Source organism: Phocoena phocoena, chromosome 20, assembly GCF_963924675.1.
Source record: "Phocoena phocoena chromosome 20, mPhoPho1.1, whole genome shotgun sequence".
Lineage (NCBI taxonomy): Eukaryota > Metazoa > Chordata > Mammalia > Artiodactyla > Phocoenidae > Phocoena > Phocoena phocoena.
This window is the reverse complement of record NC_089238.1, coordinates 26269984-26276009: the sequence shown is the minus strand read 5'-3', so window position 1 is coordinate 26276009 and position 6026 is coordinate 26269984.

Here is a 6026-nt window from a genome sequence, read left to right as displayed (position 1 = left end):
ATATGCCATCCAAAGTAAGGGAAAGGAGAAATCACCAGCTCGGAATGCTGCCAACACTTAGGCTGGAAGCCTTGCGCTGGCCAGATGAGGAAACTGAGGCAGCGAGCTTACCCATGTGTCTGGCAGCTTGGGAGGGAGGGCATCCTCAGTGCAGAGGCCACCGTAAACCAGAAAGGAAAATAGTTCTCTCTGGCCAAGCAGGCCTCCTCCTTGCGCCCACGGCCAAGCAGAGGAGTCAAGCGGGTAGAGGTTGGGAGAGGGGAGAGGAGAGAACAGGACGGGGTAGGAAGAGCTCTGGGCTTGACCCTGAAGTGGTTCTCAGCCCCGTCACCACCCCCTGCCCAGGTCCTGGGGAAAAGAACTACCACCCACCCCTCCGCAAACAGCCCAGAAATGTGGTCAGCACTCTCTTTCCGACCCAATGCCTGGAGGGCATGTGTGTAGCCAGAAATTAAAGAAGTTGAAGAGTTAAGATGAGCTAGGACATTCCCTGCCCCTTTTACTCAGAGGATGCCTAAGGACGGACAGCTGCTGTCTCCTCAGCATCAGGGGAGCCTGGACCACCCTACAGCCCCACCCCCCCGTCAAAGATCATTAGGCTTAGATTAGGCATGGCCAAGTCATCTGCAGGCAAGCCTTGAGCAGGAAGGCAAGGCTGAGTGGCACAGGACTGGCAGGGCTAGATTTGCCCACAGATCCCACGTCTCTCCCGGGGAAAGCCCCAAAACGATGGGCTGAAGCCAGAGGTGGCCAACCTGCTGTGAAGAGCTACACAGTTCTCAGCAGTTCTGGCACAGAGCCTTCACCCTCCACCATTAGCTGCACTGGGAGACCCCACCAAGCCCAGTGATCTCTGACACACCCGCAGACGTGCTAGGCCACAAGTGGACAAGCTACAGGTAAGCAGGGGCCCTTCCCAAACACTCCGAGTCTGGGTCAGCCGATGGATGCTTGAGCCACACATATCCAATTCGTGATGTCAGGGCACCTGGAGAAAGAGGCAGGCCCAAGCCAGAAGGTTTGCTGCTCTATCTCCCCACCAGTAGCTGGGAAGTCCCAACTCTGTCCTGGCCTTCTTCCAGAAACCTCAGAGGTGGGAGAATCCCCAAGGGCCAATCCGGCCAGCACCCTGTCTCTAAGAAGGCATTGTTCTTTCCCATCTTAAACATCCAGGGCAGAGGACCTGGCCTGCTGCTGTCCTCATTAACCAGCACAGGAAGTTCCTCATTATGTTGAACCAAAGTTTTTCCTGCTTCAGTTTAAATTGGGAATGGGAGAAAACAGATGTCCATTCATCACCTATCTCATAAAAACTGTCCCTAAAATCCTACCTCTTGCCCCTTTACTCCCTGCTCAGACTTCCCCTCTTCAGACTAAATCAGGCTCTCTCCGTTGCCTTTTCTTCTCTGCTTCAATTACTGCAACTTTGGAGTCATTGTAGTCTTTTCTCGAGGAAGGTGAGGTCTGTGCAAAGAAAAGGGCACTTCTTTGCTGAAGCAGAGGGTCAAGTGGAAGGGGTAACCCACGTGGGCACCCCCTTATCCCCAAGCCCAGGCCAAGCCCTGACATCTACCTCCCTCCTGAGACACAGCCAGTCTGGTTTCTCTGGAGCCCTGAGCCAGTTGATTTCCTTAAGTGCTGAAATCTCAGCCTGCTGGGCCACTGCAGACAGAAGAGAGGGAGGCCCTGGAAGCTCAACCGAACTGTCCTGCTCTCAGCTGGGGCCACGCCCCTGCTGGGGCAGTGGACCCATCCCTCTCACTTCCCGCGGCATCCTCCATTCTTGCCCCCTTCACCGGGCTTCTCTCTGGGAGAGCAGTTCTCACCAGCACATACACATACTATAATTTCTCCATCTGACCCCATTTCTCTGCCCCCTTCACAGCAGGACTCCTTAGCTGTTGTCTATACTGCTGTCCTGAAGTTCTCCCCTCCTATCCCCTCTGATCGTGTCCCCTTTGGCCCCCAGCTACTTCTGTCATGGTCACCAGTGACTTCCAGGTTGCTGGATTCTCAGCCCTCACCTCGCTGGCTCTGCCAAAGGCATCTGTCATAATCACTCCCTCTTTCCTCCTTGAAGCACCTGCCTCATTGCTGTCCAGAACACCCCAACTCTCTGCTTTTTCCTCCCATCTCACTGGCCACTCTTTCTGTCTCCTTGGCTAGTTCCTAATGCTGGGAGCCCCAGAACTCTCTGGTGGGACCTCTTTTCTCTGTATCACTCTCTCCTTAAGTGAGCTTACCTGCTGTTATGGCTTTAAATACCAGCTATATGGTGATGAAGCCCCAAATTTTATTTCCAGCTCCAACCTCCCCACTAAACTTTTTTTTTTTTTTTGCGGTACGCGGGCCTCTCACTGTTGTGGCCTCTCCCGTTGCGGAGCAAAGGCTCCGGACGCGCAGGCTCAGCGGCCATGGCTCACGGGCCCAGCCGCTCCGCGGCACGTGGGATCTTCCCAGACCGGGGCACGAACCCGCGTCCCCTGCATCGGCAGGCGGACTCTCAACCACTGCGCCACCAGGGAAGCCCCCCACTAAACTTTTGCAACTGCCTAATGGACATCTTCATGTGGATGCCCAATAGGCATCGCAAACTTCACAAGCACAAAGCCAAACTCCAGATCTTCCCCCTAAACAGGTCCCATCTCAGCCGATGGCAGCTCTAAACTTCAAGATGCTCAGCCCCGAAACCTCCGAGTCACCTTTGACTCCACCTTCCTCTCACATCCCAAATTCTATCACCCCCTACCTTCAAAATATATCCCAAATCTGATATTTTTTCATCACCTCTATGCCATGGGTAACAAGCCTCCACGGTCTCTACCCAGAATGACAGCAGTGGTCCCCTCACTGGTCCCCCCACCCTTCTGCCCTCACCTCCCTGCATTCTCTCTCCCGTTCACAGCCAGATGAACCTGCTAACCCCTAGGTAAGAGCAGGTGACGCCTCTTCTCAAAGACTTCCAGTGGCTCTCAGTGCGCTTAGAGTGAAAACCAAAGCCCTTGCAGTGGCCATCGAGACCCCATGCAATGGATCCCCACCTCCCCACCCCTTATGTCTCTGCACTCATTTCCTACTAATCCTTCACTGGCTCCTCACCTACGCTGCTCCAGCCACGCTTGTTCCTAGAACAAGCCAGACCTGCTCCCACCTATCATGCTTCTGCCCGAGGACCTTTGCACATGCTCTTCCCTCTGTGGGTGCACTGTCCTTTCCCCCAGTTATTCACATAGCTCCCCCCTCGCCTCCTTCAAGGCTTTGCTCGGTGGTCACCATCTCAGAGAGGCCCTCCCTGACTAAGCTATATAAAACCTCAATACCCCCAGACCAATACCTCATCCCCTTTGCCTGCTTTATTAGTCTCCATAGCACTTCTTACCACCTGACATACCTTGTATTTACTTATTGGACTGCTGTCCAACTCCTTTCTAGAAAACTAACCCCATGAGGGCAGGGGATTTTGTCTGCTTTTTTCATTGCTATATCCCCAGTGCCTCATGCAGGGCACTGATCAAGACTGTGTGAATGAATAAAAGAAAGAATTTACTCTGCATGGTTCCAGGAGGCAGAAGTGGAGCCAAGGGGTGGAATCTGCAAGCCACAGGTTTTGACTAAATGAAGCCAGAGCTGCAGGACACTGAACAGCGCTTCATAAGGAATGAGCTTCCCATCACTGAGCGTATGCAACAGTGGGATCCTGCACTGGGTGGGAGGTCAGTAGGCTAGATGGGGTCCCTTCCTGCCTCAGATCTCAGAGTGCCAAACGGCTAAGGGGATCTGAGTAACCAAGCAACTTAGGGGGAGAGTGATTGGGACAGGGGAGCGGAAGCAACCGGAATGTCACTCGGGTCTTCACCAAGGGTCCAGCTGTGGGAGGCCTCCCTGGAGGGGATGGAGGGAGGCTTTTGAGTTTGCTGCAGAGCAAGTAGGACCGGATGGCTGTTCCTCAACATTAGGAGAGGAGAGGATGAACAGCACAAAGGATGTGATGCCGGCAGGCCCTGGTGTGGGGGTCTCAGCAGGGATGGGATGCAGAATGGTCAGGGGTCTCCACACCCACCACAGGGGAGGAGGAGGAGGTAGGAGACCCCCATGAGAGTTACAAGGCCACAGGCAGGGTTAGAGATCATCCAGGCGCTCTCATTTATACCCCCCCATCCACAAGCAAGGTGAAAATGGGGAAACTGAGGGAGAGAGGAGGGGACTGAACAGAGAGTAGCTCTCGCTCAGACCTGAAGACTGGCCTCCTCATTCCCAGGCCAGCCCGGTGCCTCGAAACATCATCCTGCATGTTCTGCCCCCACAAACCCCTCGATCCCCAAATCACGGTCTCTCTCCAGACCTCAGAGGCTCCTGGGGCAGAACTTCTGCCCACTCTCCCAAACCCCCTCATCGTTTGTAGTCACAGCTCACCAGGAGGCTCCCCAACCTCGAAACACCCCTCTTTCCTTCCAGACCCCGGGACTCCCGAAGGGGAAACCGAGGCAGCCCCATCCTAAGGCTGGCGGCCTGGACCGCTCGGAAGTCAGGTGTCCCAGTCCCGGGAGCGGGACCCTCGGCACCTGCCGCCCCGGCGCAGGGTTCAGGACCACTCACCCCCGGCCCCCCGATTCCTCCCCGCAGCTCGAGTCTTGACTCCCCGGCTCAGCTCCAGCCTGGGCTGCGAGGGCGCTAGGCCCCGGCCCCGCCCCCGACGTGCCCCGCCCCTCCCGAGAGAGCCAGCCGGACCGTGGGCGGCAGAGCACACAGGGCAGAGGCAGGCTACACGGCCTGTGCCGCGTGACCCAGGCCAAGTATGTCATCCTTCCTCCCCCATCCAACACACACACACACACACACACACACACACACACACACACACACGCGGAGGTATCCTGTGAATTGAAAAGCTAGGAAAGCTGTCGGGGTCAGTATTACCCAACGCACCCTTTGTGGGTCAGGAAGTTCATAGTCATCTAAAGCCTTACTCTTGTGAAGTCCCAGGACGGAGTTCTCTGGAGTGTGATGGTTCCGTGTTAGGTAACAGTGGACAGGGCATTTAAACTTCCTCTTTCTACATTTTTCTTTCCATTCTTCTAAGTTGAGGCAAGCCATCTCAGTTTAGTACTAATAGGACTTGAACTCCTCTCTAACGCTGCCTAGTCTAATTGGCTCTGTGACATTATCTAACTAGAATTCACCAGCACTGTTTTGTTTACATTAGATTTATTTTATTTTATGATTTCTTATTCTTGGCAAGTGATTGCTAGCTTTTCATTGAAGGTATTAATATAAACATTCCTTTTAAAACACTTGTAATTGGAGACTTCCCTGGTGGCACAGTGGTTAAGAATCCACCTGCCAATGCAGGGGACACGGGTTCGAGCCCTGGTCCGGAAAGATCCCACATGCCGCAGAGCAACTAAGCCCATGCGCCACAACTACTGAGCCTGCATGCTGCAACTACCAAAGCCCATGTGCCTAGAGCCCATGCTCCGCAACAAGAGAAGCCACTGCAATGATAAGCCCGCATACTGCAACGAAGAGTAGCCCCCGCTCGCCACAACTAGAGAAAGCCTGCATGCAGCAGCGAAGACCCAACACACCCAAAAGTAAATAAATAAAATAAAAATAAATTAAAAAAAAAAACATTTGTACTTGGAAAATTTTAAATGTAAAGTCAATTTCAAGGAAAAAAACTGACATTGACTTGACGTAGTGCTTTACAGATACTAACTCATTTAATCCTACCTACAGGATATTGACTATCTTTACCCTAATTTGTAGAGGAAGAAACTGAGGCACAGAAAAGTTAATTACTTTATCCAAGTCATGACAGCAGAGCCGAGATTTGCCCCCCAGATGTCTGACATCAAAGTTCATGCTCAAAACCACTACCCCACACTGCCTCCAGGTAAACACCTGCACTGCTGGTGCACATTTGGTTGAGGCTGGGAAATGCTGTGTTAGAAGCACTGAATCTAACCCCAGGAAAATCATTCCAGATGGTGTACAGATCCATCTGCAAGGATGTTCACCACCATCTT